This window comes from Canis lupus, chromosome 16 (assembly GCF_048164855.1).
Source record: "Canis lupus baileyi chromosome 16, mCanLup2.hap1, whole genome shotgun sequence".
NCBI classification, from domain to species: domain Eukaryota; kingdom Metazoa; phylum Chordata; class Mammalia; order Carnivora; family Canidae; genus Canis; species Canis lupus.
Genome location: NC_132853.1, coordinates 30,946,486 through 30,958,080, shown reverse-complemented (window position 1 = coordinate 30,958,080; position 11,595 = coordinate 30,946,486). Strand labels below are relative to the sequence as shown.

Here is an 11,595-nt window from a genome sequence, read left to right as displayed (position 1 = left end):
TTTCTAATTACCTCCCGCACATATTTTTATTAGTTGACATGAATTTATCAAAGGAAAAGCTTTATATTTTTGGTGAAAGTCAGCTATCCTGTTTAGAATGGGCACTATAGTATTCACTTCTTCATAAAGTTATCGTTGCTATTTATATTTTTTTTCTCTCCTAGAATTGGGGCAAATTGTTCCAAGCATAAGGGGATAGTTTAGTGACTCTGATGTTATTTCACCTGTTTTTATTGTAGGGTAGACCTGTTCTCTAGTGGCTTGATCATTCAGAGCTAGATAATACCCATTGTAAATACTGGTGTTGTCACACCATTCAGGGAAAACCATTAACTCACATATTCTCTCGTATTGTTGCAATTTGAAAGTAGGTCACTGCTGTGATGTTCCATTAAGAAAATATATCAAATGTAATCTCGGGTGATCTCTGGAAAGGAAACTGTGCTTGGGTTATTTAATTTTGCTTTACATGAGCAAATTATTGTTAGCTTCAAGAACAATAAGTAATTTCTTTCCTGGTACAATTTTTTTCCAGGAAAAAAAAAGTGACAGAAAAATATGTCACAAAAAAAGGTAACCATTTAGGTTTATTACTTCATTCCTTCATGAACTATTTATTGAGTATCTGCAATCAACCAGACCCTGACCTAGGCAGTGGGGTACTAGCTTACAAAGCCCTTGCTGTCAAGCTGCTTAGGTAGAAATGGACAAGCAAATTAGCAATAAGTGATTCCAGGCAGCAATGACTGTTATGCATACAATAAATCCACCTGATATTATAAGTGGAAATGTTAACCCTCTTTGAAGAGGTGAATTTGAGTCAAGATTCATCTAGGAGAAAATCTATGGGAGGAGTTTTTCTGGCCAAGTACAAAAGCCTTGAAGTAGGAACAATCTGACATATTGGAGGGACAGAAGAAAGCCTGGGTTTCTGATACATAGGAACGAACAGATGAATAAGCATGCGATAAGGGTGGAGATGTAGAGAAGAGAGAGACCATACAGGGCTTTGAACACCATTCTAAGGAGTATGGATTTTATTTTGAGTGTCATAGGAGCCATCCATGGTTTTAAGCAGGAGAAAACTCTGATCCATATTTTAAAAGATCATCCAGGCGTTTGTTTGAAACTGGGCTATAGGTGTGGCAAGAGTGAAGAAAGCAGGAAGATGTGATTGACATGAAACAGGATAGTAGCTTGGGCTAGGTTTGAGTAGCAAATGAACAAATATTCATTTTTAAAAAGAGACTAATATTTCATGGGGCCCCTGGGTGGCTCAGTCGGTTAAGCATTTGCCTTCCTCTCAGGTCATGATCTCAAAGTCCTGGGATTGAGCCCTGCCTCCTCCAGCTCCCTGCTCAGCGGGGAGTCCACTTCTCCCTCTGCCCCTACCCCCTGCTTGTGCATGCACACTCTCTCTACCTCTCTCTTAAATAAAATCTTAAAAAAAATAAAATAAAAAGAGATTAGTAGTTCATCAGTGTATGTCAGAGTTTGGAACACCTGAAACTCAGTATTAATGTTTAAACTTGATATTCATGTGCATTCTGGGTCAGTGAGTACCCAGAAGTCCAGATGCACAAAGCAATGATCTGTTGTCCTCCTGGATCTTCGACTATCTCATGTTTTCCTGTTGCTTCTTCTGCACATTAATTAACTCTTAGGTATTTGCCTTTTTCATTAAATAAATTCCTGAGAATTGAAGTGCTAAAGTTACTTAGTAATGCCAAATCTATATAAATTATTATTTTCTGTTGGTACATAGGAAGAAAGCAAAATACAGTTTGTCGGTCATAAAAATCAGAAAGGCACCATATTTCCAGTATTTAGCATACACAAAAAATATCTAGTGTGAATCAGTCTCAGAACTACCACATGATAAGTGTCCTCATAGAAGACCATTTCCAGGGAAATATTTCAGATACATACTTTAATCACATATACTACCATTAGCTAGAAACTATGAAGGCATGTCCAGACAAATAGACTTAATTCCTCCCACCAGACAAGAATATAGTTGTCAAGGGGATTACAGGATGTACAAGGTAGAAGTCTATATATACCTTAGTACTAACATGGGAATGTAGAATGATTTCCAACACAGAAGCAGGGGGGAAAAAAATACAAGGACTGCCTCAAACTTCCAGAAGGCATTGATGTATAAGTATAGTGTATTTTCTCTCTTCCAAAAAATGGAACTCTCAATTCCTTCACCATTAGAACTGACTGCAGTAATAGAGTGTCTACCATGGGACTCATGTTTCAACCTATAACCTGACAAGCAAAATATGAATGATGCCAGAAAGAAGTATTTTCCCTCAAGACCTGAAAATGTCCTTATCCAAGTGGAATACATTCTTTCAGGTTAATGAAATAGGTGTTCTCCAGGTTCATATGAGGACAGAGTATTAACAGCTCATCTCAGAGGAGACAGTGGCAGTAGCCGTCATGTGTTGTAACAGCTTTACTAATTATTTAATATGATATACCAGTTCAGAATAGATCTAGAAGTTTCTGCCTTTAACAGTAGAGTATTAGTATTACTACTACAGATAAACATATTTAAAGATAATAATGCCATAGATAGTTTGTAAGTACTATTTTTCATCTATATGTTTTCACAGCAACCCTATGAGACAGGCATTATTGTTTCTAATTTGAAAGATATGAAAAAATCAAGGCTCAGAGAACTTAAATGATTTACCTCAGTCACATGCTTGGAAAGGGCAACCCAAGACCCCTGACTCAGGTCTTTATTATAAAGTCTTGTGAGTCTCACAGAGGTCTAGTTAAGTCATCATATCACAATTGACTTGGGGTTTTTTATTTTTTGGTTTTTTGAGCATAGAAAATGGAGAGGTATTCTCAGTGGTAGCTTAGATTTGATAAGCTATGATGACCTCTTGGAGTCTTGGTTTCCTATCTGGAAAGTAGGGATACAATCTTCCCAAGATTGTCTCAAGGATTGAGTGAACTAGTGTAAAAGTGCTTTGTAAATATAAAGCACTGTATAAATAAAGGTTGTTTTAGAGTTTTTTTATCTTAGTTAGAATCATTGACCAAAATTTACCTCAGCTTAAATAATTTTTATGATTTACAGATATTCAGCATAAAACAACAAGGCTTAAGGAACTTGAATAACTTCCAATCAAGTCTAGATTCCAACCTAACTCATTGACAGCAATGTTTTTCTAAGGAGGTCGTATTGGGAGAATACCTGTATTTTCTTTTTTATTAGAAACCTTTATATTGTTTGATTTTTTCTTTTTTTTAGAGTGAACATTCAATTCTAAAATTTAAAGCATGCTTTTTAAAAGTAAAAATTTTTAAGCATCATCGAAAACTTAATTTTTTACTTAAAGTAAAAAATAAAAGCTGTCTTTGAAACCATTTACAAAATGATGCATATAGAAGGAATAATAACTGTGCCTTGATAAAGATCTTAAACCTGAAGATACAGAGTTAAGAACTGAATCTTTAATAGTATTTTTTGAAAACATCTGACTTTATGAACTTATTCAGCCAACATTACCAATTAGACTAAAAAATGATTAGGTCTTGGGACTCTACAGTGCTATTTGTGTTTCTCATTTCTTTTATAATAACTACAAAATGCTAATGAAAGTTAAAGTTCAAGTAGAATAGAGCATTGAGAGTGTGAAAACCTGCTTCTAGGGCAAGATTTTTTAAACCTTAGGTAAATTCCTCAACCTCACTTTTGCTCCATTTATGAAATGGAAAGAAGGAGCATTACAGCTCATTATATCACAGGATAAAATGAAGTATCATTTGTGAAATTGTCTTTGGTTTTTACATAAAAAACAGTTGTTTGCACCCTAAATGATATCTTTATCAAAAAGATAGATTCGTTTTTACTTGTAGAGAAGCAGAATAGTATTTTAAGAGATCGTATCCTACAGGGTTCAAATTTCAGCCCTACTACCTAATAGATTTATGCCTTTGGGGTTCTGTAATCTCTCTGAGTCTCATTTTCTTCATCTCTGAAATTGGAGATGTCACCAGCTCATAGGGTTGTTTAGAGGATTAAAAGTAATATATCTGAAGAGGCTAGCTGATTAAAGATAATGTTTATAAAGTGGCTCCCATCTGGTAGGTGCTCAATATATATCATCATTATCACCTTCATCATTCATTGTCAGTGTATAAGAAGAGAATTTTGTCGTGGCAGCCTAGTCCAATATAAACTATTCTCTCCCCACCCCACCTTTTTCTTTTCTTTTATCCTTTCCTTTTTTTCTTTTCTTTTCTTTTCTTTTCTTTCTTTCTTTTTTTTTTTTTTTAAGAGCTGGAAACCTTAGAAGGTGGCAAAAGATTTCTACTCATGTCAATTTATGTAATCTATCATTATTAAATTACTCCAACGGTTGTAAGAAACCAACTGCTAAAAACAATTGCCAAGTAACATTTCATTCTTTAAATGAGCAATAAAGAAGCCCAGCTTTAGCTCACATTTATTTAATGTCTGTGAAGTTTGAAACAATAAAGTTTATGTCTAACTGGAAACGTCAAGGGTTCTCCAAATGTCATAGTCTTTTTATGGAGAGGGAAGCCTTGCTGAACTTGTCTAGAAGATAGCAGTACTGAAACTGCCTAGGAATGGGTACAGCTAGCCACCAATTCACTGCAAACCCTCAAACTACACTTGTACAGGCATTTCACCCATCCAAGGAAGGAGTAAGCCTTATAGATACCTGACAGAAGAATGCTCCAGAGAGTAAGTACAAAAACCCTGAGGCAGAACAGTGCCTGCTATGCTTGAGAAAATAGGACATTATGGATGAAGAGGTCTAGTTCATGGTATCATTTAATTCTCAGCCTGTTTGCTTTCATAACGATCTATTTCTTTTTCAGAGTTTTATTTATTTAAGTAATCTCTACATCCAACGTGGGCCTAGAGCTCACAGCCCTGAGATCAAGAGTCACATGCTCTTCCTACTCAGCCAGCCAGGGCACCTCAACAGTCTATTTAATGTTGGCCTCCTCTTTACCTCCAGATCTCTATTTCATTCCCATATTTTATTCTCTTCATAGGACTTCACACTATTTTTTGTTTGTTTAGTTGCTTACTATCTGTCTCCTCCTCCTATCTGAGCTCCTCTATGAGCTCCTTGAGAACAGGGATCTTGAATATATTGTTCATTATAATTTAGAATAGTACCTGGCACATGGTAGGTGTTCATGAGATAGTTCTATTTTAAAATTGTAATCAATATTTGTTTAATAAGATATTTAATATATATGAATGTTTAATATATATGTCTTGATGTCATTTACTAAGGAGTGAGTTTAAAATAATGAAGCATCATTTTTATTCACCAGAGGGCCACATATTAACAATGATTGTTAGCGAATACATAAGGAAACCAACACACACACTGTCGACAGATATTACTCAACTCAGTTCTCGTAGACAGCAGTCTGTGTCTCTGAGAGTCTAAAACATACATTTTTTTGACCCTTCAATTTCATTTCTAGGAATTTATTAACTAGAAAGAAATACCCATCCATATGAATGAATCTAATATATAGCAATATCCACTTATATATACAAATAGACATCAGCCAATTCTCTCCACAAATATTTATGAGTACCTACATATGAGACACTGAGATCAGACTCTGCAAATGTTGAGGATGCCCCTGTAGTAGAAAGAAAGCAGCTAAAGCTCAGTCATGAGGTAGGAGAGACTTGTAAAAGAACAGAATTAACTCTTTTTTCTTGTATGTATGGACCCTAGGTGGGTGCCACACACCATCACCTGGAGCTTTATGACCAAAATATTTCCATGAAAAAACAAAAAAAAAACAAAAACAAAAAAAAACAAAATATTTCCATGAATGACCAGATCTGGAAGAAGGGGAGTAAGACTACAGGCATTTTCCTGTCAGAAATCCATGAATGTGAATGAGGATGCTGCTCCAGAAAGAGCATTAGAGCTGAAAAAAAGAAAGAAACCAAAGTAAATCTGTAAAAGTGGACTTTAAACAACCCAGGCAGAAAAAGAATATGAATGATCCTTTCATTAATGTGGATCATTAACTGGTGTGTGTCAAACTGTTGTAATAGAGAAGCACTTCAACTACCAAAACACCTGCTGGGATTGTAGTTCTACCAAAAGAATCTAACAAGGATGCAATTGTTTAATTATGTACATATAGCACAGATTCCAGGAATTAGGTACTTATCTGGACATATTCCAGATTCCAGGTTTTGTTTGTGGTTTTGTTTTTTGTTTTGTTTTGTTTTGTTTTGTTTTCATTTTAAACTTGGGTTGGGCAGCCCCGGGTGGCTCAGTGGTTTAGCACCGCCTTCGGTCCAGGGCCTGACCCTGGGGTCCCGGGATCGAGTCCCACGTCAGGCTCCCTGCATGGAGCCTGCTTCTTCCTCTGCCTGTGTCTCTGCCTCTCTCTCTCTCTCTCTCTCACTCTATGTCTCTCATGAATAAATAAATAAAATCTTTAAAAATAAATAAATAAACTTGGGTTAAATGGGTTTGTTCTCACATTTAGAGACCATGGATGGGAATGTGGCTTGTGGCGTAATAAATCCTAGAAGATGAACTCCACTCAGAACTTCACTTACAGTCTCAGCAAATGGAAAGGACAGAGATGTACATATAAATTGAGGGAGATGTCCCAGAGTTCTGTGATGAGCTTAAATGTTCAAACAAATGTACAAAAGCTGAACAAAGAACCTAGAACTAGCAAGAGGAACTTTCTTAAGAATAGTGGCAGGAACATACAAGCCAGGATTAACTTCAGCTTTAAAAAACTTTAAAGGTGAAAAGAGTTATATTTGAAGCAATAATAAAGAGAAAGAAGATTTGGTATATTAAGTTAACATAGAGGGGGAAAGTCTAAGTAATGTGGTAGATCCTCTTTGAGTGAGGGTCCTTACGATCCCTCCTTCCCAGTGTTCATACCTTTGTGTGATCCTGTCCCCTGGAGGATGTACAGGACCTGTAATTTACTTCTAACCAATAGAGCACAGCAAAGATTGGATGTATATGATAATATTGAACAAGATTTTAGTGCCCATCTTGCTGGAGTCACCCACTCATTCCTGGCTTCAAAGAAGTGAGCTACTATGTTGGGAGACCCACTTGCAAGAAGCTGAAAGCAGCTTCAGGCAGATAGCCAGGGAAACAGAGGCCTTTAGTTCTATAGCCACAAGGAATTGAATTCTGTTGACAATAGCAAAACCTTCCCCAGTCAAGTCTCAGATGAGACTGCAGCCTTGTGAGACCCTAAGCAGAGGCCTTGGCTATGCCATGCCCAGACTCCTGACCTACTGAAACTATGAGGCAATAAAATATAAGTGTGTTATGCTAAGCTGCCAAATGTGTGGTCATTTGTTACACAGCAGTAGAAAAATTATATCATAAACTACTGCCATCTGCATCTATATTCCCAGTTGTGAATATAACCTTTTAGAGTGCCATGGCTAGAATTTTCCTTGGAAATAAAACATTCTGTCCTATTAGAATAAGAGATACAAATTACATTTAGAGATTTGAGTCAACCTTCACACTCCCCATGAGATGACTCCTCTATCCCCTTCAACTCTTTGACTCTTCTATCCAATCAAAGGAAATTTGGAGGAATAATAGAAGGTATACTTTTTTTACAATCCCAATTAAGACACCAACCTCTAGAAACAGGTGCTATTGTGTTAGAAATGCTGTCATGAGTCTTCCTTAGAGAAGCAGCTCTCCCTCCTCATCATGTGATACAATCTCTTTCACCTTAGCACTCCCACTGCCTATATTACAATGCCTGACACATGGTTGATTCTCCATGCCTGTTTGGTGAATGAATTCCTTAAGTTATACCTCACCCATAAACACAATAAGAAAGAAAGTCATCATTCCCTACTGTGGTGCTCTTCTCAGACCTTTGGGCAGGAAAAGGCAAGCATGATATTTATTTATGTGCAAGGAAGCAAATGAATAAACTCAGAGAATACGGAGATGAGTGAATTGCTTTTTGTAAATAAAAGGAACCTTAAAAACCTAATATGAATACTGATTATTTCATAATTGTCTTTTTTTCTTTTCAATCTACCAAGTTGTATTCAGTTTTATGGGAGAGACATAGTCAGTGTTGGTAGATGCCAAAAGCTTAATTGTCTGACTCCAAATGATACTGACATAATAGACTCATTTGCTATGCTTCCATTCTCTTATCTTCACATCACATAAAAGTACAAACCTTTTATAACCTGACAATAATTGAAATGCCTTTATCTTTTATTCATTTTATTTTCAGCTTCCTTCTTTGTAGACCTCTAGTGGAAATATAATTTTAGCATCATTCATTCCTGTTTAATACACTGAATGCCTTGTCCATTGTACCTCATTACAAGCAATCTGTGAATTTTTTATAAATATTTTTGTTAATTCATTCCTAATTGTGCTGTTGGACATTACTGATGACAAAATGCCCAAAAGATTTGGTTTCATTTACATAACATATACGTGGAAAATGAGCAAAACTATATGCTTCATTGCTTGCTGTCCATTTCAGAAACATGATATTGTTTTAATTTAAAGGAAATGGAAGTATTTCAACTCATAACATTGTTATTTATGAGTGAAGAAGTTACATATCTGTTGAATTGGAACTTTCACTTATAAAAAGTGGCTCAAGGTACCCAGCTGGCTCAGTCAGTGAGCATGTGCCTCTTGATATTGGGGTTGTAAGTTCAAATCCCATGTTAGGTGTAGAGATTACTTTTTAAAAATTCAAGAAGTAGCTCAGTGGCCATGTATGTTGCCTACGAATGTGGTTTGTTTTTGTTTTTTATTTATCTAACAAGTGCTATATTCTCCCTTATAGTCTATTCTCTAGTGTCTTTAATGCATAAATCAGACCCCATCACTCCCCAAGTCAAAACTCCCCAAACATTTCACATTACACTTAGAATAAGATCCACACTCCTTACCATGGCTTACAAGGTCCTTCTTTTTTGCCCTAGCTGTCTGATCTCATTGTTTACCACCCTTCCCTGCTCACACTCTACCAGCCATACTGGTCTATAGTTCTTCAGCCAAACTCTTTTCCACCCCAGTGCCTTTGTACTTGCTGTTCCACTTCCCTGGAATGGTCTTCCTTCAGATCTTCACAAGGTTCACTTTCATGTTCTGGGTGCTCTAATGTCATTTTTTGAAGAGGTTTTTCCTAGCCAATCTATCTAAAATAGTAGCCCCTGTTACCACTATCAATCATTCATGATCCCTCTACATTATTTGTTTTTCTCATAGCACTAATTGCCGCCTGAAATTGTGTCTGCCCTATGAGAATGTAAACTTCAGAAAGGCAGGGTCCTCACTTGTGATGTTCACCGCAGCCCCAGTATCCGTCATTACAGCAGTTACTCAGTAGGTGTGAGTCAACTAATTAAGTAAATAAGATCATGGAGGTAGGTTGTATAGGACTACTATACAACAACTGAAGAGAGAAACAAGAGAAGTCAAAATGGCACTGAATTTTTAAGTCCAGATTATTGAAGGGTGGTAGAAGCATTAAAAGTTGCAAGCAACCCAGAGGGGAAAACAGTTTTGGGAGAGAAGAAAGACGAGTTCAGTATTAGATATTAGAAATGCTGGTAGACATCTAGAGGGAGATTGGAAGAGACCACAGGACTAGAGATGTTGCTCCAGGGATTATTCTTGTAGTTCTGATGGTTGAAGTCCTAATAGTAGAGAGAAAGATTGTAACACAGGAAGAAGGAAAAGTCTTTTAGGGACAGCTCAGAGGAGGAAGAGGGGCCAGATGGGGAACAGTCAGGATGATAGAAGTAGAAATGAAGAGTAGAATATTGAGAGGTTAAAAAAAAAAAAAAAAAAGCCTAGGAAAAGAGAATTTCAAGGAGGAGTGGTAAGCAATGCTCAATGCTGATAACAAGAGGACAATATGTGGGAAATGGACTGGTAGTGATTGTAAGCATTTGTGACCTACAGCGGGAAGCTCCAGTAGATTTGTGAGGGCAGAAATACATTTTACACCAACACTGTCTTGAATGTCAGTTTAATCTTTCTTCTATGATTCATGAGGCATTTCAATATCTCTTAGGACCTCCTGGTCATATTATAAATGTCAGTTATGTAACTCTGGTTTAAAAGGTGTAGGGTTAAGGGAAAAAAGGTACAGGGAATTGAACTGAACTTATGCTGATCCTACAGCATGTGTTGGAAGTTATAGTCTGAACGTGTCCCTGCCTGGGCCCAGGTTTCTGTGATTTTTCTAGGGAGGGATGCCATGTGCTCTGATAGCTGTCAGCAACGTGTCATTTCAGCGTGTGCCTCGTTTTTCTAAATTGAGAAGTGCTAAGATAAGAGGGAGAATGTTAGTTAGGCCAGCAATATTTTTATTTTATTGTCTACTGACATAAAAAAAAAGTGTTAAGCTTTATTTTTGTTATTTTGCAAAGATCTGAAAAAGAATGAATAAGCAGGAAAAATTGCCCATAATCCACTACCTGGAGGTGATCATTATTTACATTTAGCCTTCTTACGTTTGGTGTTTCCCACCCCGCCCCTCGCCTTTTTAAAACTTCTAACACTGTTATGTTATTTTTATATAATAGCAGAAAGAGTACAGTGGCTAACAGCGTGGACTCGAGAACCAGGTCTCCTGGGTTCAAGTTCCACATCAGCCTCTTATGAGCAGTATAACCTTGATGAATCTCATAACCTCCCTGTGCCTCAGTCTCCTCACCTGTAAAATGTAGGAACCATTAATTCTCTTATAAGCTCATTTGTTCTGATATCTGGGGTACAAAACAGAGTGGATCCCATATCCTTCCCACCTTTCCAATCTTATTTGTTCCATTTTCCCCTCTGCTGACAGTCATTTAGAAAAACTTCTCATCCTTTTTGTCATTTGCCTCTCTCTTTCCCCTCATGTTCTGTACTTTTGTCATATTGTCTTGAAAGGCAAATGTTGTTTATAAATAAAATATGGATTAGGAGCCCCCTCTACTCCTGGAGACCGAGCTAAACTGAGAAACTGAGGAACCCAGTTGAGGATTATACTTGTCTATCATAGCCATAAAGTTGTATCGCCCTGTACCCTCACATTCAAGTCAAATATGGCCTGGGTCTGTTCTGAAATAAAAAAACAAAAGGGTAATAAACTAATTAAAGCATTTGATTGTCTGTATCAGAGTTATTATCCTAAAAAGCCATTAACCAAACAATGATAATCAAATGACTGGATGGGCCGTTAACAGTAATATGTCCCTTAAGGCAGCACATCACTACTGTGTGTGCTGTGTGCAGACTTTGTGACAGAAATGTCTGTAAGACTAGGCTAACTGTGAACTATTTAAGTAATAGAGAACTCAAGGGAAATTTTCTTTTTTTTTATTTTTTTTACTTCAAGAAGGGTAATTGATCAAATTACCCTTTATCCTGTTTACTTCAGGAAAATAATTGGTCAAATACCATCAAGGCAGAACACCTCTCTAATGGCTTCATGATTGAAAACAAAACTAAGCCCTGAGTTCTCCCCCATCAGACTGGACAGGTCCCCTGGGTATGGCAATCATGGATCCATTTTCCAGAGCCAACT

At 36.9% G+C, this 11,595-nt stretch overlaps 1 protein-coding gene across 25 annotated transcripts in view; it reads left to right on the top strand.

Annotated features, from left to right (window-relative positions):
- STXBP4 (syntaxin binding protein 4) overlaps positions 1–11,595 on the top strand; it is a 214,435-nt gene that overhangs the window by 101,060 nt on the left and 101,780 nt on the right. The window lies entirely within an intron of this gene.